Source organism: Camelus ferus, chromosome 5 (assembly GCF_009834535.1).
Source record: "Camelus ferus isolate YT-003-E chromosome 5, BCGSAC_Cfer_1.0, whole genome shotgun sequence".
NCBI classification, from domain to species: Eukaryota; Metazoa; Chordata; class Mammalia; order Artiodactyla; family Camelidae; genus Camelus; species Camelus ferus.
Genome location: NC_045700.1, coordinates 20,958,088 through 20,982,953, shown reverse-complemented (window position 1 = coordinate 20,982,953; position 24,866 = coordinate 20,958,088). Strand labels below are relative to the sequence as shown.

Here is a 24,866-nt window from a genome sequence, read left to right as displayed (position 1 = left end):
GTTTGTATTACCAATTATGGAAATGGTTTTATTTTCACAGATGATTTTTCAAATATATAAATACGTATTTTTTGAAAATCTATTATGTATGTGTCATATAATGTATATAATCATTAGATGATGTATTCATTTTCTGGGGCTGTTGATCATAATTATTTTATTAAAAAACATGCACAGGAGATATATATATAATGAAAATAATAATGAATGTATAATGAAACTAAAACTTTCTCCTTAAAGTTTATGTGAAAAACCTGCATTCAACTATGTTTACAGCTTCTGAGCTGTCTCATGAGTCTGTTAGAAAAGAACAAGCCCAGGCTTTGCAATTAGACACAAAGTCGCCAAATTACTCTTTGTGATCTCAGGAAATTTACTAACCATCTCCCACCCTTTGTTTCATCTGTTTATATATTACAAAATCAATGGACAGTATCAATAAAAAAATCTAAGACCATCTATTTTTAATTATTAGATTAGACTTTTTAAACCAATTTCATGTAGTAGATGCACAGTGTATACCTCCCACGTATTTGATTCTATTGTTCCACTACCTCTCTCTCCCTAAAATAAAAATTAGTATTTTTTTTTAGTTCCTAACTTATGGCTCTGATCATTACAAGAACTAACTTTTCATATATGACCCTACTAATGTCCCATTGTAGACAGTACAGTGTAGCAAACATGGAGGATTGCTGCTCAGGGTCATTATGACTCCATCAAGTATGTCCTCCTATACTGGACAGTTTGGAATAATCACATCATTTTTATGTACTGTAACATATATATCATCATCTCAGAGTCCCTTGCAGCAATCAGCATCCTTTGCTAGCTACTTTTACTCTCTCCAAATCTCAGAGTCTTGAAGCCCAAAATCTATTTCCCAGATTTCCTGGTCACAAGGGTGGTAAATCAGATTTAGTGATGATTGATCTGCAAATTCCAACTGATAGGAGTTTTTGTGGTTGCTGAACATAGGTGTACCACCATCTAGCCACATCCAGGCTTTGGGACAGCCAACACAACAGCAGTAATTTCTTGTATCTTCCTCACTGTTGGCCTCTGGACTGTATGTACTACGATGCCATTACCTGCAGACTTCTGCTTTCCTGGCCCTTCTGACAATCTCATTAACCTCAGTTCATTGTATTATGTCTCTTACTACTCAAAATGATTGGAATAACTTGTTTTCTATATGAAACCCTTAATGATACATGTATATTTTGAAAAATAAATATTTGAGTCATTGAACTAATTTAATATTCTACTATCGTGCCCTCATGTCATAAATTTGACTCTCCCCTCCTTCATGTATTTGTGGTAAGATGTTTAAATCTTATTCAGTATCAGAATTTTACTGTTATTATCTTTGTCACCCCAAGTATAAGAACAATTTAGTAAAGTTATATAAATATGTGTGGCTCAAATTGACTTTATTTTCACAGCATTATCTGCTAACGCCCATCAACAATCACAAGTTGTAAGAGTCATTCTCAGCAACCCCTAAATGATTCGAAAAGAGATCCCTCTTCTCAGATCTCAAGGGTGAGTGACATACAACCATTTACATGTGTCTAAATGTTAATTTCTAGAGATACACCAAGTATCAGATCAAGAATATTAACTCTCATCTTCAGACAAATTTGTCTAAATTCCTGTCTGCTAGGTCTAATAGGTAATTAGTGAATAAAAAAATCCCAGCTGACTTGGACAACTATCCACGTTTAATCTTCTACTTTGTAAATTAGAGAAACGAAACAAACGAGAGACAAACACAGACACAACTAAATGATTGGTAGGTCTATAATGTACTTTTGTCTCTCTTTTTGTTTTCAGCTTTAAATGACTGACCTGTAATATTTTGTCCAAAAGTTAAGGGTTGCTTTGCTTTTGTTTTGTTTTTTTCCCCCATGCTATGTTGGTTTCAAAAATGGATTAGAGCTCCATCTGTTTGGCAACCTTCATTTTTAAACATCGCAAAAGAAAAATCAGTCATAGTGAAAGGTTATTCAGGCCTTAGAGTTCATTTCTGTATCTTGCAGGAGTTGCCTCTTATTGGGTGCTTTCTTTGGACTAAAAAGCACATAGCTAAGTAGCCTCTAACCAAGACTTTAATTAGATGCCTTAGAAACCTCAGATTATAAGCAATTCCGTTCAGTTAATTTATGTGCGCCTCTGAATGTTCACAAGTGTCCATACTTTTCTTAATTGTGTTAAATTTTTTAAAACACACTGAAATAGACGTTAACAGGCTGCTTGTAATTCTGGCTCCAGCAATACCACGGCTGTGATCTTACCTTCTTCACAGCTCTAAAGATATCCCATTATTTTCCTCCTTTGACCCTTTTACTTGCAGAATTATATTAACTTGCACCTTAATATTAAGTGTATATTTTACTCAAAATGTTTTTGCTCATGTTTATTCTGTTATTTAAATATATTGCCTAACTCAGTTTGCTTTTTTAAAAAAAACTTCTTTGTTGATATGTGGGAATGAGCTATGCATTTTTTCTGTAATATCTAAGTTATGTTTCAGTATATGGTCACATTAATTTTTTTTAAAAAAGTTACTGGAAAGATTTCATTAGGCTTTGCATTTCCCTCATATAATTTATTCTGTCAGCAATTAGGCTGCCCAGATGTAATACCTTATCTTATGGACAAATGATACCTAAATATGTGCTATTTATTGCTGAATATAACATAATTCTTTTATGAAAACGAAGAGACTGGGAAAAATTTTCTGTATTGCGTTTCAATAACATGAGAGTTGTAGGGTATGGCATTTGAGTATATACATTACCAGAAGTCAGAATACAGTTTATATCTAGTATATAATAACCCCTGAATGACACTTTTCAAAGAGAATAGTAATCTTGAAGAATTTTGCTGATATTATTACCATTTTAATTTCACTGCTTGAAAAATCTTATTTCGTAAGATGCCTTTCATAAGGTGAAAATGTCAGATAAATGTCATTTTCGGCAGCTGCCTAAACAGTAATGATATCTTCTTATTTTGAACTCCAAATTAAAAAGAGCTATTTTCCTGATTATCAAAAGTTAAATAAGCTTTACCAGAAAGTTTAAGAACTACACTGATTATTTTTAAGGAGAATATTGAATATGTTCTTTCTAGCAATGATTCCAAGCAATTATATCATGACTCTTTAACTGTGTTCCTTACTCAACACCTAACATATATATATACTTGTAAAGGAATATTTTTGGTTCTTAGTAACTATTCATGTCAGCCAAGCTACCAACACTCTGCTTTATAACATGAGTCTTTGGGCTTAACTAGAAATTACTATGGATATGATCTGAATCTTAATTTTATCATGATGTTAATTATAAATGGTTATGTATATGAGTGAAATTTAATGCTTTTACTTAAGCTTTATAGATGAAGTCAGATCACTATATTATAGAAGTAATTAGATTCTTTACAAATTCAGGACATTCTGTATTAGTAATTTTGGGGGGATCCACACTCTGGAGGATAATAGTCATATTCAAAGTGCTCTAAGTGTTCTTCACTTGAGGGCTGTGCTTTTGAGAAATATAATTTGTTTGGAATAAAGAAGTACAATTAAAAGTATAAATACTATTATAGGTGTATATCTTTTGGAACAGACTTTTAATTTACAGTTCAAAATTAATTAACAAAAACACTTTTAAAGCTAATTCAAATAAAGCAAATCATATAAGCTTGGGATCATTTAGTAAAGGGATTCACACAAATGTATTATATAAAACTACGTTGATTTTTAAGATGCTGACATTGGAAAAAATAATCATAAGAAGTTGTATGAAAGAAGGGAAAATATAAATCAGTTAAAACATATTTTGGCCAATATATGCAAAAAATGCTTTGGTAAATACAGAGAGAGAACTCAAATATGTGGCAAATACAAATATACAGAGAGGAGCAGATTCATTTATTAAATGATAGACTTTCCTAACATTAGTGCAGAATACTTTGTTGTACATTGTTGTGTTTTATCTTCATAATGAAATGAAGTGAAGTAATATTAATCTTGTTTTCATATAAAGAAAAAGAGACTCATAGAAGTAATTCAGTCTCTCCTGTGTGCTTTCCTCCCCACCCCAATCCTTTGAGTTTGGTTGGTACATAAACATATTCCATTCACTTTTCCCAAAGTGAGAAGTCCCTTCCAATGAAAAAGACAACTGAAGAATTATGGCCTTACAGTGAGCACCCCAAAGCTTTCTAGGTAGAGATCAGAAGTGCAGAGCTTAGTAAATCTGCTGCTGTACTGAATCACTGTGGCTTAAGAGTGCTTAGCAGGACCGAGGGTGCTAAAAACATTTTATCAATTGTATGGTAGACTTTTCAGTGGTTAAAGACCACTGTCTTACACAGTATTAAGTTTTAGCTTCTGTTAATTGCTTTATTTATGAACTTAAATAATTGGACTTTAATTATTTGCATGTGAGTGGGTATGTAACCATCCCTGGATATGCTGAATAACAAAAGCTCTTGTTGGCCCTGCTTTTGTTAACGGTGACTCTGCTCTTCCTTGCCCGTTAATCCTCTTTTACATCCTTCACTCTTAACCATAATATGAGTGCCATTAGAACCCCATCCTTATTCCCACATCAACCTCAAACTCTTGGCTTTAAGACCTTCCCCTTGTCCACATTTGAGGTGTATGTTATTTCCACTTACTCTTTCTTGATCCAATTCACTTCGTTCAAGTCTCAGATTTCCTTTAATCAGGAGCTTCATTCTGGGATGACTGACATCAAGCACCTTCCAGCCACATTCCTGAATTACCCAGCCTGACTTCAGAGTGGCGCACTTACAGGAGGGAAGAAGACACTTCTACTCGTGCTGCTTCCCATGCTAACTATTTCCAATCATAAAGTCACTTAGTTTATAATCACTGCCTCTGGGAAACTCTCCTTGCAAACCTGGACTTGTAAGACTATTTTCCTGGATTCTAATTGAATAACATCTCTCTTTCGTATCCTTTAATAGGTAAAAATTTAGTTTGCCAGGAAATCAACTTTTTGAGGTCTAACTTATCCCCTTAAGCTTTGTATGTTATTGATTTTATGTTACTTCATATTTATATTTTGAACAATAAGTGAATTACAGTCAAGCCAACCAAGTTTACTTATATTAATAGCTAACATAGATTTTCCTTGTGTCCTTTTTGTTATGTATGTTAAGTAGCATCAGCTGTATGCATTTGCAGAAGGGACACATATATCGATTGAAGGAGGTCTCATTCTCTGTGGTGCAGATTTTCTCTTCTGTTGCCTGAACCAATGAGAGTGAGAGCCTTGTTGTGGAGTTGGAAAAGATACCTTTACCTCTTTGTATCTGTAGCAGACACTTTTGACCCTGGCACAGAGAGAGCACTCAACACTGTTGGGTGGATCAGAATAAGTGTTTCTTCATTTATCTGAAATAGAGTAGCAGTGAAGTAAATATCACTAGAAAAGTGCAAAATAGAATAATGACTGCAGAAATCAATATGCTATACTAAAAATGGAAAGTATCAGGCATTCCAATCCTTGCAATTAAAAGAATATTATCTTGTGGTCTACTGAGAAAACTGAAGAAACTTCTAAATCGCTTTTCTGAAACTAATTTGCAAAAAAAAGAGGCATTTAAAGACTGATAATTATTAGTTTGCTGTGTTATAGTAAAATATAGCAGTCTGAAAGAACTGATAAGATGGCAAGCTCTTTTTCCTTTAAACTTAATATTTAAAGTAAATTACGCAAATTGAGGAATGGTCCATTGAGGAAAAGCTTATTGTTTTATTACCCAGCTGAGCTCAAAACTGAAATAATAGTGATGCAACCAAATGCTCTGTAAATAGCTATTACACTACTGAATTAGGACAAAATATATTGATCAATATATTGTTAATCTGCGTAGTGTTTGTCTATTTTCCTGTCAGAGAATTTAGCATTGTATTTAGTCTGAAATTATATCTGGTGAACCCAGATTTTTAGAATGAGGAAAGGCTACTTCAGAAGATTGCATTGTCTGTCAAGGTTGTATTTGTTATCTTTTTTTTTCCTCTGAGGTAATTGCATGATGAAATTATGTGTGAAAAGAGAATTTCAGCTACTACGTGAATAAAGGTTGGGGAAAGGTTATGTTTAGCATAACTCCATTTCCAACACATTGTTGCCCTACAGGCAGAATAATCTAATTTCCCTTTTTTCCTGATTCCAGTGGAGGACTGAATCCTCAGTCTTTCAGTGCATTGTTTGGTCTTTTTCCTCATTGGTATTTGCATTCCTTCCCCATATTGTGTGAGAAAATAAGGTAATATGAACGTAGTGATTTGAGAATAACTCACTATTTTTAAAATATCTTTTCCATTCCCGTGCTTGCATTTCTCTTACCATTAAATACCTTCCAATAATATTTTTTCTCATTAAACTTCTGAATTAGTCTTTTTCTGAAATATTGCTAAGTTTGACTCAGAAAGAGAAAAAATGATCAAGGATTCCAGCTTGATTTTTGTTAGCCTGGAGTGATTATAGTGCTAGTATGGTATCAAAATCCAGACCCAAGAGTTACTTCTTGATTAATATTGATACATCACTTTCTACACATGAATGAAACGTCCAGTTTTTCATCTGTTTATTTATTCACTCGTATGCTATTTATTAGTTACTATGTGCCAACCACTGTTTTACAACTATCACTGGTGAATAAAGTGTTTTTTAAAAGCTAGGGGGACCAATTAAAGAACATTCTACAAAATACCTGTCCAGTGCTCCTCAAAACTGTCATGTCATTAAAAATGATAGAAATCTGAAAAATTGTCACAACCAAGAGGAGCCTAAAGAGGCATGATGACAAGATGCAGTGGTGTATCCTGAGGGAGATCTGTGAATAGATAAAGACATCACGAAAAAGTAAGGAAATCTGAGTAAACTTTGGGCTTTAGTTAATAATAATGTATTTGTATTGTCTCATTAATTGTAACAAATATATAACACAAATGCAAGATGTTAATAGGGGAAACAAGGCATGGGGTATGTAGGAATTCTTTGTACCATCTTGGCAATTTTTCTACAAATCAAAAACTATATATTATACACACACACACATACATATATAAAGCTGGAAGCAATCTTAGCTGTCATATATTTAGCCCTAAACTCCTCATTTTGTAGAGGAAGAAACTGGTGGCCACAGTGATTGTATAACTTGCCTAGGGAGGGATATAGCTCATCAGTGAAAAACCTGGAACCAGAAAGTGACAGATTCTTTGGCATAACTGATGATGAATTATTAAACCATTGCAATTTATATCTCAGGCCTTATAGGAAAAACAGCTTTAGTATATATTTTTTATTCCTTGATTTTAATGATATATCGTTTTAACTGTGTCTTATAGCATCTTTAACTAGTGGTATCTTTCCATGGTTTAAGTTGATAGTATTTTTCCACAGCCTGTAAGTAATTTCTGACTGCCCTTTCTTGTCCTTATCAGCGATCCATTTATACACTTTCTTTGCTTCTATAAAACTGATATCTCTAACGTTTAATTTGCTTTATTTCCATTTATTTCTTAATTTTTTAATTTCTTGCTTTATCAATACTTTTGGCATAGAGATTGTATTGCAATGTCACAAAGAAATGTTCTTTTGTACTATACTGAGTTATGTCTTAGCCTGGCTGAAGTGAACAAAGCCAAGAGAGTGATTAACAAAGCCACATGTAAAATTATATTCATTTATATTTATATATTTAAATTATTCAAGCCAATAGATCTAGTTACTAAGAAGTTATTAAAAACAAAAGAGGATCATCTCTTCACACCCATCTGCTGGTGTTGCTCTGTTCAGATGGCAGTGTGGCACCTGTTGAGACGTGAAAGACCCTACCAGGTACATTGAGACTATAGTTATACAGGGAATCTTGGTACTTGAAGGCTTCTAGGCTTCCTGCCTTACATTATTTATTTAAAAAATACAGGTGAATGCTTGAAATGCTTGAATAAATACACATAAAACCAGAATTGGATGTGAATAAAAAGAAGAGAATAACTACAGGTTAATGTAGTAACATCCCCAAAGAAGTATTTAAGAGGCATTCAAGTAAGTAGGGAAGTGAGTTACATTTGCATACTTCCCTGTTTTAGCACAAGTAGCGAAACTTCTCCTCTGTCAGCTCAACATGTACCATGAAACTGTAGAGATTAAACTTTACCCATATGCAATTAAATCTTATTTTAATAAACAGGACAAGATTCCCAAACAGTTGAAAACCAAAGCATAGACAAAATAAACACTTTAAAACAGATAGAGAAGAAAACTACTTTACAGAATGTAAATACCTAATAGAATAATACAGCAATACTGTGCTAGGGAGAAAGTTACTCGTGTATTAATAAAGACACAGCGTATTAAACTTATACCTATTTTGAGAGGATTTTTATGTTAGAAAATAGTGTGGGTAGGTTGTATTGCTTCAGATGGCCATTTGAAGATGAGAGCTTTTGATATTTTGCAGGGAGTATAATTAGAAAAATGTTACCATATGTTATTAGGACCAGAGTCAGATAATGAGAACTGTGAGACAGTCTGTGCCAAAGTCTCAGTAATGTGATAAAAATAGTAAATGGAGACAGTATATTCTGAAATGAGCAGAGTGGAACTCTTTTTCCTCTCAACAGCTGTTTTTACCAGACCTGAGAATGTGGTTGCGGTTAAGTGGGTGGCTGAAGGAGGCAACGGGAAACAGCAACTGTACAAAAGTTATGGAAAAGGATTTCTTCCTTCTCCTTACCTTTTCACCCAGCCTGGTTTTTCAATCCTTCTCGAGACTTTGACACTCAAAAAAGCAATAAGGATATGTGTCAAGCTTTTTATCCTTCTGAAAATCTTCAGACAGAACTTTTCAGGGACATCGGGTCTCACTCATGCAGTCGAATGACAGAAACATTCAACATTTATAAGCGCCTTGGAAAATGGGATATGTTACAATTTACACACTTTCTCTTCTTTTTGTGCGTGGGTAGGTTTGAATTTGTTGATTAGGTGTACATAACTTCAAAGGGTTTAAAGCTAACATTCTGTTAGATTGTATGTCGGTCTATAAAATTTCCTTCCTAATAGGAGGAAAAAGGGAAACTTGTGGTAATTAAACATCTTAGCAGACTACCCCTTTCCACTAACCAGATTTGGGATCTTTTATGAAGAGTTTACTGGCTACTCCTCATCACTTAAGTCATTGTGATAATTTGACCTTTTAAAAATGTTCTATGTTCACAGTTCTACGGTGGTGACAGTTTCAGCACCCATGAGGCAAGAGAACCTGGGATTTTCCATGTTGAGCCTTTGTCTCTTTTAAATTGAGCCAATCAAGGAGCTAATTACCCTCCTTCATGCTGATAATAGATTTTCAAGTCACGCGTGTATTTAAAATAATACTTCTTTAATTTACAAAAGTGGAAGAGATCATAGACTTGACACTTTCGGAAATACCCTTTCTATATTTGCCCCCAAATTCATTCTACAAGAAGTAGATCTAAATAAAAATCCAGAGCATCTTCTCAGAAGAGTCACTGATGCTGACACTGTTTGGGGCCAGTAAAAGGGAGAAATTTGTACTATATTCTGGTTAAGCACCTTATTCCAAGCAATGGGAGGGGAAAATACGTGAGAAAAAGAGCTATGTTATAGCATTCAACACCCTCTTGACACTTGAATTCTGAGGTGAGTCAGGAGAACCAAAGCCTTCATCCTCACACACCCTAACTTACTCTTTAACAACATTCCGGGGTGAACCTAGCCAAGCCCTTGTCCCGGAAGAACCCATACCCTTTTCCTAATAGTCACTCTCTGAGATAAGGTCCCTCAGAGAAAATATATGAGTACAGTTTTTAAACTGCTGCTGCTTTATTGGTGATTACCATCCTGGAGAGCAGGAGTGAGGAAAGGAGTGAGATAGAGAAGAAGGACGAATGCATAGCAGCGTGTGATACTCAAGGACCACAAGAAACTTGACTGATTGTTCACACTGGTAGGCTCGTCTTCTGGGAAGCTGTAGAAAAGACTGACCACGAATGCCATCTTAAGGCCTTACTGGATCTTCTGGTCCAGTAACAAGTACCACAGGTCTAAAAATGGAAACCAGAGAATTTAAAAATTTGAAAGTCCATATTGTAGACCTGGTCCTAGCAATTTTGCAGCTGTATGGCTCCCAGAAACTAATTTTTCCAAGATTGTCACTTCAAAAAAATTTGTTTTATTTTTCTCTTATGTTCCTGTTCTGATACTCTACATGAATAACCACTGGTTCATCAGTCAATTTAGCTTTCTATTTTGATTCATACAAATTGACTGTGTAATCTGTTTTCCATGTTTTGCAGTCATCCCAGGCTTGTGCAAGTCTCCTGATGAATTGAATATACCTATTATGATATATATTTTTTTAAATTCCAGCTTTATTGAGCTATAATTGACACAAAACATTGTGTAAGTTTAAAGTATAAAACATGATGATCTGGTACACTTATATATTGTGAAATGATTGCCACCACAGACTTAACTCCTCCGTCATTTTGCAACATTGCCATTTCTTTATTTGTGGTGAAAACATTTAAAATCTATTAGCAACTTTCAAGAATATAATAGAGTATTATACTCCAGTCACCATGCTGTACATTAGATCCTCCCAAATTATTCATCTTATAACTGAAAGTTTTTACCCTTTGAGTGACATCTACCCATTTCCCCACCCTCTAACCCCTAGCAACCACCATTCTACTCTCTATTCCTGCATTTGGTCTTTTTAGATGCCATATATAAGTGACATTATATAGCACTGTCTGACTTATACCCCTTAGTATAATGCCCTCAAGGTCAATTCACATTGTTACAAGTAGATTTCCTTCTTAATTATGTCTTAATGCGTAGCTGATATGTCATATTCACAATATAGGTTACTAACAATAGCCAGAATATTGAAACAACCTAAGCGTCCATTGACAGATGAATGGATAAAGAAGATCTTCTATTGTGAGTAATGCTGCAGTGAACACGGGAGTGCAGATCTCTCTTTGAGAACCTGATTTCATTTCTTTTGGGTATATACCCAGAAGTGGTATTGTGGGTTCATATGGAAGTTCTATTTTTACTTTTTTGAGGAATCTGCATACAGTGTTCCATAATGGCTGCACCAATTTATATTCCTGCTAACAATGTACAAGGATTCCCTTTCCTCCAGAGCCTTGCCAGTACTTATCTATTGTCTTTTTTTACAATAGCCATTCTAACAGTGTAAGATGGTAACTCATGGTGGTTTTAATTTGCGTTTCTCTGATTGGTGATGTTGAGCTTCTTTTCTATATACTGGCTGGCCATTTGTCTTTGGAAATACGTCTATTTAGTTCCCTTGTATTTAAAAAAAAAAAACGAGATTGCATTTTTTTATTCAGCTACATGAATTTCTTACATATTGTAGATATTAATCCCTTATCAGATACAGAGTTTGCAAATATTTTCTCCCAATTCCATAGGTAGCCTTTTCATTTTGTTGATTGTTTCTTTTGTTGGGCAGAAGTTTTTTAGTTTTAATTTCGTCTCACTCATTGATCTTTGCTTTTGTTGCTTGTTCTTCTGGTGTCACATTCAAAAGTTGTTTCCAAAACCAACATCAAGGGGATTTCTCCTACTTTTAGTAGATTTACAGTTTCAAGCCTTACATTTAAGTCTTCAATCCATTTTGAGTTAATTTTTGTGAGTCGTGTAAGATAGGGGTCCAGTTTCATTATTCTGCAAAAGATGATCCAGTTTTCCTAACACCGTTTCTTGCAAAGACTATTTTTTCCCCATTGAGTTTTCTTGGAATCCTTGTCAAATATTAGTTGATCATGTATGCTAGGGTATATTTCTAGGTTCCTGATTTTATCTCATTGGTCTGTATGTTTATTTTATGCCAGTAACACACTCCCTTGGTTATCACAGCTTTTGTAAGATAGTTTGAAATCAGGAAGTGTGATGCCTCCAGCTTTGTTCCCCAGAGTCAGGGTTGCTTTAGCTATTTGAGGTTCTTTGGGATTTCATATTAATTTTAGGATTTTTTTTTCTGTTTCAGTGAAAATGTCATTAGAATTTTTATAGGGATTACATTGGGTGGTATGGATATTTTAACAATATTAATTCTTCTAATCCATGAGTACAAAATATTTTTCCATTTCTTTGTTTCTTCTTCAGTTTCATTTAATTCTCATAGTTTTCAGAGTGCAGATCTCTCACCTCCTTAGTTAAATTTATTCCTAAGTATTTTATTATTTTTGATGCTGTTGTCAGGAGGGTTGTTTTCTTTACTTCTTTTTCAGATATCTTGTTGTTAGTGTATAGAAATATGGCTGATTTCTGTATGTTGATTTTGTATTCTGCAGTTATTGAATTTATTGATTAGTTCTAACAGTTTCTTGGTGAAGTCTAGGAATTTCTGTATATAACGTCACATCATCTTACAAACAGAGACAATTTTGCTCCTTTTTTTCCAATTTGGATAGTTTTTATTTCTTCTTCTGACCTATTTACTCTGCTTAGGACTTCTAGTATCATGTTGAGTAAGAGTGGTGAGAATGGGTACCTGCTGCCGGGTCCATAGTGAGGACCAAGGTCTGTGTGCTTATTACCTAATGAAAGTGTGCTCAAGACTCCTTCCAGGTCTCTTGGTGCAAAGTGCTTGGTCCTAGAACTTCCACAAAGTAATTTTGTCCATGGTTGGGTGCCAAATCATTGTTGTTGAGGGAGAGATACAAGTGAGGGACATCTGATTAATTCATGTTGCTGATTTTGCTCCTCTGATATTCTTTACTTTCATTTGCTGACCACAGACAAAGATACTTTCTATGGTTCTGGTTGTGTTCCAAGATAACTCTTGGTTTAGGTGCTTATTCATGTAACGTTTTTTATCTTTTTGAATTGCACAGATATGTTACTTAACATTTTATAAATTACTTTCATATATTTTCTTTTTAGCCTTCACAATAAATTCATAAGCTATATATTGTTATTCTACACAATCCATATATGGACACTTTGGCTCAGAGGAACTAAATGGCTTACCCCAAGTCATATGGTTGGTCAGTAAAAGAGTACATGGATTTGGAGCAAGGCTAGTTTCACAGCCTTACTTATATCTGTAAGAAGTAAGAAAAAAGGTTGGCTTTGAAAAAAGTTAATTGAGACCACCAGGTCTAAGATTAAAACATGGCATTGGAGAAGGAGAAATCATTTGTAACCAGGTAAGGTGGATTTTTGGGGCAGATACATGTGACTGTCCATGTTGACACGGCAGCAGATGATCACTGGAGTTCAGTATCACAGTATGAAATGTGTTCTGCTACTCCTATTTAATGTACAAATGTGAGAAATCTGTTCCCTGTTGGAAGGCGACTCACAAAATAAACAAATAACATTGTATATATTAACATTAGCAAATGAGAACAGAAAATAGAGGGTTTTGAAAATTATACTTTTTAACATACCATATGAATGATGCATATTCCTTGGGGGTGAAAAAATTAACAATCTGTTCATATTGGTTGCCAGAAAGTTCTTGAATTTTAAATAGGGCTACTTCTATTGTAACTGTGAAAGCTAAAGCATCTCTCTGTCTGAGATTTTAACCAGAATAACTGGTGAGGCTAGCATAAGAACGGATAGTCTGGACATAAAATGTATACCCATTTTATCAGTGCTAATATCTTATGTCTCTGTGTGTATGTTTTGCAATTGGAAGATGATGAGGAAGAATGAAATCACTTGCCTGGCTTAAAACATCTATTAATAAGTAAGAGAGAGAGACATGTCCATGATATATATAAAAATAATTGAGAATTTATGAGAAAGGACCACATACAGAGGTAGGAAGGATCAGAGGGTGAAATACTAGTAAATGCTCAGTATTTCTCTAATCATCATCTGGCTGGGGGAAAAGGTTAGTATTGTCATATCACTCAGAATGCAGTCAGAAATAAAGAATATTAAAACAGTGATATTGTAGCTGAAATTGAAGAAAAGACAGTGCTTTCTTCAATTAATTCAAAGAAATGATCTTTGAGGCTGCCATGCTTTTTCACAGACACCCTCTAGTGAGTGCTAGTGAGTCTATAATCACTATTATATTGTTAGTGGCAAATAAGTTTCTAGTTAGACTATAATGTAGATAGAGGATCCTTGACTTTCCTTGAGAAGTGAGCAGTGGTGCAGACAGATAAGGCTGGGGCCGCTCAAGAAGACCGAGTTACAGGCAAAAGCTGTGTCTAAGAGGGCTCCTTAGATGGAAGAGGGAGCAGTGGTGACCAGGGGTGCTGTGTGAGTGTGTAATAAGGAAAATAGTTGTGTTGTTTATGGAGCATACTGGTCAAGCAGAAAAGGACTTTCAAATATTACTTTGAGGTTTTTGTTTTTTGCTTCTTTTTTTAAACTTGCAATTCTATAGTAGCTTTCCTGAGCATCCTGATTTGCATGGATATGAATAAGTAAAATTTTGTTAATGTGCAATGCATAGTATTTTACAGAGTTTCTGGAAATTTAGAACATACTCAGAAATGTATTAAATATGCTACATTTAGTGAAAACACCCAATTTATGTATTTTAACATTTTTTTAGTTATGTTATTGGAAGGAATATTTAGACTGTCCAAAGTAGTAGGTAAGATGAAATTAATTTATTTAATGCTTCATCTTTCCTTCCTTCTTTCCTTCCTTCCTCTCTCTCTCTCAGTCTCTCTCTCTCTAATTTCTCTCTGTCTATGTGGTTTATTTTCTCAGACTAGAAATGTAGTCTTGCCAGCTCCCACTGCCAGCTCCCACTGCCAGCTCCCACTGCCCACTGTAAGGACTCCAAATCTCTTACTTTTTTTTTTTTTACATTCTCTTTTTTCTCTTCTTTCTTTTTTCTTTGAGAGAATCTTCCTTCTCTAAAAAGTGACTAAACATCAATGTCTGGCTACCATTCCTAGTCCCAGACAATATAAGCATTTAAAATGCTTGACTTCAAAGAAAGGGGTTATTATTTATCAAAGGATGTGCACTTTACATCCTTGAGAAGAGATAGATATTTGTTTGAGTAGACATGGTGGCTGTATTACTTAGGGTTCTTCAGAGAAATAGAACCAATAGAATGCATATGTATATTTCCCTCTCTACAAATTATTATACAGAATGTATTTGTTTGTATCTATATGCATATACTGTGTGTCTGTATATATATGTATGTATATGTATATAGTGTGTGTGTGTGTGTGTGTGTGTGTGTGTGGAGTTGGCTCATGTGATTATGGGGGCTGACAAGTCCCAAGACCTGCAGTTAGCAAGCTGGAGACCTAGGAGTGCCAATGGTATAATTCCAATCCATATGCTAGAAAAACTATATTTCAGTTTGAGTCCAAAGGCAGAAAAAGAAAAAGAAAAAAGACATCCAAGTTCAAGGTAGTCAGGCAGGAGGAATTTCCTCCTACTCAGGAGAGGGTCAACCTTTTTGGTCAGTTCAGCCCTTCAGCTGATTGGATGAAGCCCATGTACATAAGGAGAACAATCTTCTTTATTCAGTCTGTCAATTTAAATGTTAAACTCATTCAAAAATATAATCACAGAAATATCCAGAATAACATTTGATCAGATATCTGGACACCTCATGCCTAGTTAAGTTGACACACAGAATTAGCCATCACAATGGGGAAGACAGAATTGGCTACAGGAGGCAATAGTGTGAGGCTAGTGTGGCGGTGAGGTTAGACAGATGTTTAGTCACTGTGGTTTCAACCAGGAACAACAACAACAAAAAAGGCCATTTGGGCATCTTTGTGCTACAAAATACTATTTTTTCCAAGACAAAACACAAAACTAAGGAACAAGATAAAGTAGCCACAAAAACCATGAACCTTAAAGGATGACAGTCTTGTTGGGGGTCTTCAAAAGATGGATGGTGGAGGCTGACAGAGCACTGGTGGCATCCTCTGGGGCTTTGCAGTCGTGTGATATCCACAACTGTGTTAATCATATCTCTTCTAGGTCTCCATTTTGTACTACTAGCTTGCTGAGTTTTCTACTTTCATCTTTCCTTTTTGATAAATAAAATGTTTTATTTAAGAATTCTTACTCTCTTAAAACTACATAAAGATGGAGGAAAGAGTAAATATTTTCAGCAGATAATATGACCAATTACTTTTTTGAAAAAGTAATATTTTGGCAGGAAGTTGTTGACCAGACTGGGTGAACGGTGGCAGTGGCCTTCCCCTGGTCTTAAATACGATCGGCACTTTCTGCCTGCCCATGGAGCGGCTTCCTGAGTTTTCGTCCTCCCTTTGTAAATCTCTGTGCCTCCTTGGCTAACACACAAGGCCCCCTCCTGGGGTTGTTTTAACTGCTCAGCTAATAGGACAGGGCATTTTCCCCGCCCTGTGTCAGGGTTTCCTGTTAATCTTCAGAAGACCTCTCACCCTGTTGCCTATGATTTCTCCTCTCAACAGGTAATTCCAAGAAAATGTGCAAGTATGATCTTGTAAGTCATTTGCAGTGAAGGAATAGGTGGGTCAAAAGCAAAGGTGAAAGACACAGACTTTGAGTGCTAAATCTTGTTGAGGTTTAAGAATATCTTCTTGTATTGCATGGATTTCTGTTAAGTAGAGATACCCTCATAGCAAGAGATTAATGCTGCAGGCTTAGAGGTTGCTGAACCTAAACGATCCTAGGAAGAAGCCATTTTTCACATGTGGCTATCCAGGTTGCCACTGTGGAATGCATTTTCATCTACTTGGAGGCTATATGTAGACATATTTCCTGTAACTTCTGCAACCAGAGAGATAAATAGTTTCTATTTGAAACTTTTTCTCACTTTCAAACATGGTATGCTGAGAATTTTTCCTTCTGTGATCACTGAGCCCCAGGTTGGCCATTTTGCTGCTCCTGAGCTGTCTTGGTATCTTATGCACTGGAGTCTGGAGGGTCAAAACTGTTGGTCTGTTGTCCTGTCTTACAGCTAGCTTTTTAATTTTTAACTTTGAAATAATTTCAGGCCTAGGAGTCTTGCAAAGACAGTCCTAATACTTTCCTTGTAAACTTCACCCAGCATTCCCAGATGTTAACATCTTACATAACCATAGCCAATTATCAATCCCAGGACTTACTGATACAACACTACTAACACTACTAACTATAGACCTTACTTCAGTTTTATCAGTTATCTCAGTAAGGACACTGTTTTCTGGACCAGAATCTGATCCAGGATCATGCAGTTGTCACGTCAGTTTAGTCTCCTTTAATCTGGAACAGTTCATCAGGTCTTCATCTTTCATGAGTAATAGCCAGTTGTTTGGTAGAATGTCCCTCCAGTTGGGTTTGACATGTTTTCTCATTATTAAATTCAATTTTAAGAATTTCTGGCAGGAATAGCACAGAAGTGATGTCATGTCTTTCTCAGTGCACCGTATCAGAATGCACGTGATGTGGATATTTCTAACTACTGACAGTGTGAGCTATGATCACCCAGTTAAGGTGTGTCTGCCAGGTTTCTCCACTGGAAAGTTATTATTTTTCCCTTTATGCTTTTCTCTGGAGAGTGTCCTCTTGTCTCACATTTGTTTGTTTGTTTAGACTCATGGATATTTGTTTGGTTATAAGGTATATCCTATCAGAGTATAAACTGTAACCTATATTTGTCAGGGTTCTCCAGATAAACAGAACTAGTAGGGTATAGATATAGATAGATATAGATATAGATGTATGGAGGTTTATTGTGAAAGGTTGGCTCATGTGATTGTGGAGCCTAAGAAGCCCCATGATCTGGCATCTGCCATCTGGAGACCCAGGAAAGCTAGTGGTGTAGTTCCAGTCTGAGTCCAAAGGCCTGAGAACAAGGAAAGCATAATGGTGTAAATACCAGATTGAGGGCAAGAGAATGTGAGATGTGATGTACCCCTCAGACAGGCAGACAGTAAGCAAAAGGGGCTGCCCTCACCTTGCTCCACGTCTTGTTCCATTTAGGTCCTCAGAGGATTAGATGATGCCCACCCACGTTGGGAATGGCCATCTGCTTTACTGAGCCCAGTGATTCAAATGCTAATCTCATCCAAAAACACCCTCACAGGCACACTCAAAATATTGTTTAATCTGGGCACCCATGGTCAGTCAAGTTGACACATAAAATTAGCCATCACATAATTCATTAATATAATCTTCTATTATTTTGCTTAAATTGTACTAAAATTGGAACTTGGAAGCTTTCCTCATACTGACTTCTGTTTCATTTGACATCTTCATCACTTTTGGAGACTTCCTTGCTTTCTGAGACCACAAAATGTTTCAGTCTTACTTTGTTCTTTCTTTGCACCAGTTATAGAAGCAGACTTTTCTCCAGGTAGTAGTATTTCCTTTCATTGGAGAGTGATATTTAGAAATCAGACTCTGGACACTAGGTGTAATCACTGCTATTGGTGTATCATTATTTCTAGGTGTTCTCTCCGGAAAGAGCTAAGAAATATTTGTATGGAAACATGTGAACATACACATCTCTGTTTTTACTTTATATTTGTATATCTATATTAAAAATAATTATTTTCTTCTGATACCTTCAGTTCTAATTCAGTACAAAGTTTATTCTAGGTTTCCTCCCTTTCTTATTTATAACTTTTTAATATAAAAGTAAGAAATCTGGTTCTCATTATTCACAATATATTCACTTATTGACTCCATTCTAGAATACATATGCTTTCAGAATTGGTAAACTACATCTATGTGAGAAACAAGTTTACTATACTAGAGTGTGATGGTTGTGTACAGTTTTAATTTGCTCAGAGTATGTAGTTAAAATATTGTTGTCCAAAGTTTATTGGTTATTTTTTTCTTTGTCCCCTTTGTTGTGGTAATTTTATTCATTTGTAATACAAAAAGTTTTTTTTTTAACTATTTCTAGTTCATTCTCAGTTTTCTTATATGATGGAATAATTAAAATTTTTTATTTACTTTTTGCAAATGTGAAATATTAACTTGGTTTTAAAAACCATACCACAAAAGTATATTCAGAGACATTTCACTCTCTCATCATCCTTTCTGCTGTGTCCTCATTCCTCATCCTTTCCGTGCCATTTTCACTCATCACCTGCACATAAACGTGCTCATTCATTCCTGTCAATCATTTCAGTGGTGCTTTTATTTTTTTCACAAAAAAGCAGATAAATACAAATGTTTCACCTATTTTCTGTCTTACCTGACACAGAAACTACTATAGAGTCTCTTCTCCTTTCTTTTTTCACTTAGCAACATACTTTAGAAATTACTGTATATCAGTTCATAGAGATCTTTGTTCATTTTACAACTGCATTTACATTGTATTTATTGTTTAATCAACTACTTTCCAATGTTTGGGTATTTAGATTGTTTTAATATTTTGTAATTACCAGCAACGTGGCACTGAATAACCTCGTTCATATGTATTTTGCACTGGTGGAGGAGTATCTTCATTGTTACCCTTTTTCAGCGTACCATGTTAAAAAAAAAAAAAAGTAAAAGTGGTTTCTTTAATTAGAAAAAATATGTTATATTCCTCCCACTCACATCAAGCTCCATGTATTTTCACAAATTTATATATATTCAGAAATAATATAATATTTAGGGTAAGAGGTACACGGCTCAGCTTTATCATCCATCACTTCAGTTTACATACACAAAAATTACAAAAGAGCATACTGAGTCTTTTTACATTTTTACCAACCAAATGTATAGTCCTGTCCATGTTTTGGCAAATGGAGCCAGGTTGTCTCATCTTTATTCCCAGTTCATGTTCATTGAACAACAGTGATGCTCTCCATCAAAATAGACCATAAACATGTTTCTTCAAATGTAAAGCAGAAGTAATTATATTCTGCACAGTAAATAAGAAAAGAGTAATAGGGTAGCATCCAGGAAGTATTCATGTAAACAGCTTTGGAGAAAAGAAAAGACAAACTTAAATACACATTTCCATGATCCCTTAAAACATAAAACTAGAGAGTGGTCAGATGAAGAATTCAATCTTTTTTGATTCTTACCATTTATATTTTTGTGGAATTATCTCCTACTATTATCTTTTTTTTCATATTTAGTGCTTTCTTTTCATTATCTCCCCAGCTTTCTTTATATCTTTTTACCAAGTAGTCTGTTTAGTGCCTGTCTTCAATCCTGTTTGTCTTTGTCCTGTTTTATTTTTCTCATGACCTCTCTCTGCTTTGACAAACAAGCAAAATACTACTCTATTCCCTTCAGTAAATAACATATTTATTTCTTATTTACATTTAATGTGTTATGGAGCAAAAGACCTTGCTTTGTGTTTCATGCTGTGAAATATCTGATGATAATGTATAATAAATTATAAGAGTTTCTGAAGACAGAAAAATTTGCAATATACATTCATTTAAAATTATCCACCCAAATAACAGCACTGAAACCTGTACATTTTTTATCCATTCACTATCAGACACATGTAATCTGCTTATCATTATAAAAAACACCTTTGGTTATTGTCAGAAAGGTAGTATTTTGGATATGATAATCAAAGAACACAGACATAACACTGTCAGAAGATAATTATTTTGTTCTGAAAACATTCACTTTATTCTGTAGATGATTCTTCAAAAAATCTTAAAATCTGTTAAAAATACTTTTGCAAGTGTTTTATAATGAGACATAGGTGGGTTCATTTATATTTGTATGTTATGTGTATAATATATATTAAAATATATATTTACATACACACATTAGAAGGCTGGGCACTGACAATTTGATTTGTATGAGGCTTTCAAGGTTCCACAAGGGTTGATCAGTTCTAAGAAATTAAATCCTGCTTTTGTTGCCAATTCATTAAAAATGGCCATACCTGTTGCCCAGGGCACTGTTATTCCTTCAGACAGCCACAGTGGGAGAAGAGATTTCTTTTCTTTCCTTACCTAATTAAAATAAAACAAATGAGCTATAATAGAAATCATAAAGTCACCATAGGATATTTCCTTGGGCTATCAGCTTTCCCAGGTGGTCATTAATACCCAGATTATAACACGCAACAGTTCTCATTACTCCTTGCAATGTACTGCATCTTGAAAATAGGCTTATTAAATATTTGGAAACAGCTAATATCATTGGGAAAATAATCATATACAGTGTTGACTCTTAACTGGTTTAAAGATTGATTAGTTAGAACCTAAGAATCCCTGGAACCAAAAAAAAAAAAAATGCAGGCAAAGAAGTATCATTATATGAGGCAACAGGCAAAATTTTGTGTTGTTCGGGGAGGAATATTAGTAGAGTCAATCAACTGAGTATTAATTGGCTGCTTCCAGTGTATTTCTTACTTGCTTTGTGCTTCTGGAGCTACAAAGGAAGGAGGACCACAGTCCTTGTCCTTAAAAAGTAGGAACAGGTTAAAAATGTGTGCCTGTGTACAATCAAGAGTTAAGCGGCATGTTGAGGAGGCTTCGTTGTACAGCTGAACTTGTCTCCAGCAGCTTTCATTCTCCCCCTACCTCCAGACAAGTAAGGAACCAAAAGCCAAAGAATAACTATGTGAAAATTTGGTTTGAAAAAAATGAAATTTGTAAAATTACCTGAATAGATAAACAAGTGATTGTTCAAAAATCGATTATTATGATATTTGAAAAGACAATTTTATTTAAAAGTTAATCAGAGATCTACACGTAGAGATAGCTATAATAAAAATAAAGGAGGAAGGTAACTTTAAATGTATGATTGTTTATATTTGATTAGAGGTATATATGTCTGTATGAAGTATTTGGTAGCATTTATCATCTCTAATTGCTCAACCATTACCTGTTAGCACTTGGAAACCATTCCCCATTATTGTGGTTCTTAAATGCCTTCAATATTTCACATACTGAATTCAGAAATGCAATTAGCAAACTGAATATCATATCAACATTTGATAATTGCACCTAAAATATACAGCATATTATGCAGTTTTACTCTGAAAATGCTGTTCCTTGATTCACTCCCAGAAAATTTCCATTCTTTTTGGCATGTTTTATTTTCCTTCTTAATGCAAAAGTGATGGTGTTGAATGCTAATGAACTGATTCTTGGTCAAATACCAAGCAGTTATTTTCAAGTAATTAGTTCAGCCTTTTGCATCTCCGACATTCTGCAAACATTTTGTTTGGATTCCTGATTTATCTTTTCTTAATAAATCAGCTGCTGACCTTTAATAGGTACCTGTTCTAGGGAATAAGAGGAGCAGGACAAATTTATCTTTTTCGAATGGACTAATCACAAATTCCGACAGTTGTGTAGGCTTGAGCATTTGCTTGGTGTAGCTTTGAACATTAGCCATTTGGCCAGAGAACATGAATGCTGTGTGTAGTCAGCAAGACCCGCGTTGCTGCTCCACCCACCCAACCCTGGCATTTCTGGTGAGGAGAGCTTTTGGGAAATTCACCAAGATTGCAGATGTCTTGGACCACAAACTCTTTTTGCTTCTCCTGGATGTGTTCTAAATAATTGTGGCCCAGTGATATGGCAGCTTCAGCTTTACAGGTTATGGCAGCTTCAGTTTTACAGGTCCCACTGGCTGCTGTCCACAAGTCTTTCCCTAGCTGTTGCTTCAAACTAGACCCCTGGGGTTCCTTATACTAACCCCTAGAAGTCTTTTTACCTGTTGTAATTCTGAGGGTTAATCTCCCAAAAGGCCATAGATAATCCTTGCCACCAGCAGAAAGAATGTTCTTTTACTGGTATTCCAGTGACTTCAGAATCCATGAATGATAGACACCTTTGGGAAAACATACTATTTCAGACATTTTCTTCAAAGCAGGTAGACCAAGATGGATATCCAAAGATAGTCAGGAGAGTTTGATTTTCTACCCAAATCTCTTAGAGACCTAAAAATAAGATTTTCTGTTGTTATCAAGCAAGCATTATTTAAACCTGCTTAAAAGTTTCCCATTTTTTTTAAAGTTTCTGTTATTTCTGTATCAGTATTTTACAATACCTCCAGCTTTCAAATTTCTGTATTCATCATTAATTCATTCAACAAATTGTTCTAAACCCTTTTTAATGTGCCAGACAGTAGAATAGGCATTGGAATACAGATATCAAGAGAACGTGATTCTTCAACTAGTGGTTACCAGTGAGGAGAAGGAAGGTGGGAGGGGTAATACAGAGGTAGGGGATTAAGACATATGAATTATGAGGTTAAAAAAAGCTACACATATATATTGTACAACACAGGGAATATAGTCAATATTTTATAATAAGTATAAGTGGAATATAACCTGTAAAATTGTGAATCACTATATTATACACATGTAACATATAATATTACTGCACATCAACTATTCTTCAATTAAAAAAAAAGAACATAGTTCTTGTTTTCAATAAGCTCGTGGTCTAGTGGGAGACCAAAATTAGTTAAACCAGTCATTGGAGCAAGTGGGATCACACTAGAGGGGAGAGGGGGACAGATGATTAAAAAGAAACCTTTTAGAGGAGATAATGTGAATTGCATTTCAAATGGTAATAAGGAAAACATAGGAAGAACTTTCTATCCATAACTTAGAGCATCTGGAACCAAGATCTGAGGTGTTATAAACCATGGGCGTGTTTGCCGCATAGCCACATAATTAACAGCAAAGACCCAGACTGAGAGTTCTTCCTGGGTTAGATTTTTGTCTTACTACACGTTGTATAAGCTGAAACAGGTTTCTTCTTTTTCATACCTTTGTTTTCTCATTGGCAAAATACGAAAAATGATTCTACCTTCCTCAGAAGTTTTTTGTAAGACCTAAATAAAATAATAAAAGAGTGTACTTAGAATAGTGTCTGGCAAAATGAAATAAATGCCATCTTCAACTCCAACCATATGGGTCCTTACGGAAGTGTTTGGATTGACATTAATTCCAGAGGGAAGTTTTCAGACTGGGACCATAAAATGAACAGACAAATTTATGATCTGTAAATTCCGAAGTTGAAATAAAGGATGCAAGTGGGCATAGCTCAGTTTTGACTTTCATTCCTGACAGTAAAAAGCCTATAAGCTTTGGAGAGAAAATACAGTTGTATCATATTCTGATGAGTTTAGCAAGTGCTGAGTGATACAAGAGTCTCTTACAGAATAGAATCCCCCCCTTGAGGCCCTGAAATTTGAGGAATTAGGAAGAAGGGGAAAGCAGTGCTTCTCAAAACTGTGTGAGGGCCTGATAGTCAAACGCTCAGTGAAAGGGTTTAGGGGCAGCATGAGAGCCCATTAGTAGGTCCCAGGTCCTGAAAAGCATGCCATATGACCACGCCCATGTGTTCTAAATGAAGCATCATATTTAAGGGGGCAGAGGGAGGGAGGGGAAGAGGGAGAGAGCATGATACCAGGGGGCACTTGAGGGTTACAAGGCCAGTGTAGACCTGAAGGAGATCTGTATCAAGAAGGAGAAGCCTCCTCCCTAAAATACGGTGGTGGCAATTGTGTACGTCACCCCCACCACCTCGCTCAGTCTCCCAAAGATTAGACTCAACGCCTGGGAGTAGAGTACAAAGAAATAAAAATAAGAGAGTTTTATAATCCTTTATGAGACTGAAATATAAATCCTAATTGACTGAAAAATCACTTAGTTGGACTGAGTTTAGATGAAAGTAACTAAATTGATTCTGAATCAGGCAGATGTAGTTTAGAATCAGAAAATCAAATAGAGTTATAAGAAAATAAAAGTTCAGATTTTGCATAATGGTATCTGTGGTTGTAAATGTCTGTACCCCCTACATAATACAGGGTTTGAACTTCTTTCTGTGGGCAATTAGATGCCATTGAAAGAAACTAAGCTGAGAGGTGGCAAGATCATATTTTTATTTTAGTAAAAAAAAAAGTCAC

The 24,866-nt window shown here is 35.2% G+C and overlaps 1 long non-coding RNA gene across 1 annotated transcript in view; it reads left to right on the top strand.

The window, feature by feature from the left end:
- The window catches only part of LOC116663601, a 190,346-nt gene that overhangs the window by 57,439 nt on the left and 108,041 nt on the right, over positions 1–24,866 (top strand). The window contains exon 2 of the long non-coding RNA XR_004319821.1: positions 1,446–1,545. This is a non-coding gene — a long non-coding RNA (uncharacterized LOC116663601). The remainder of the gene's footprint in view (positions 1–1,445; positions 1,546–24,866) is intronic.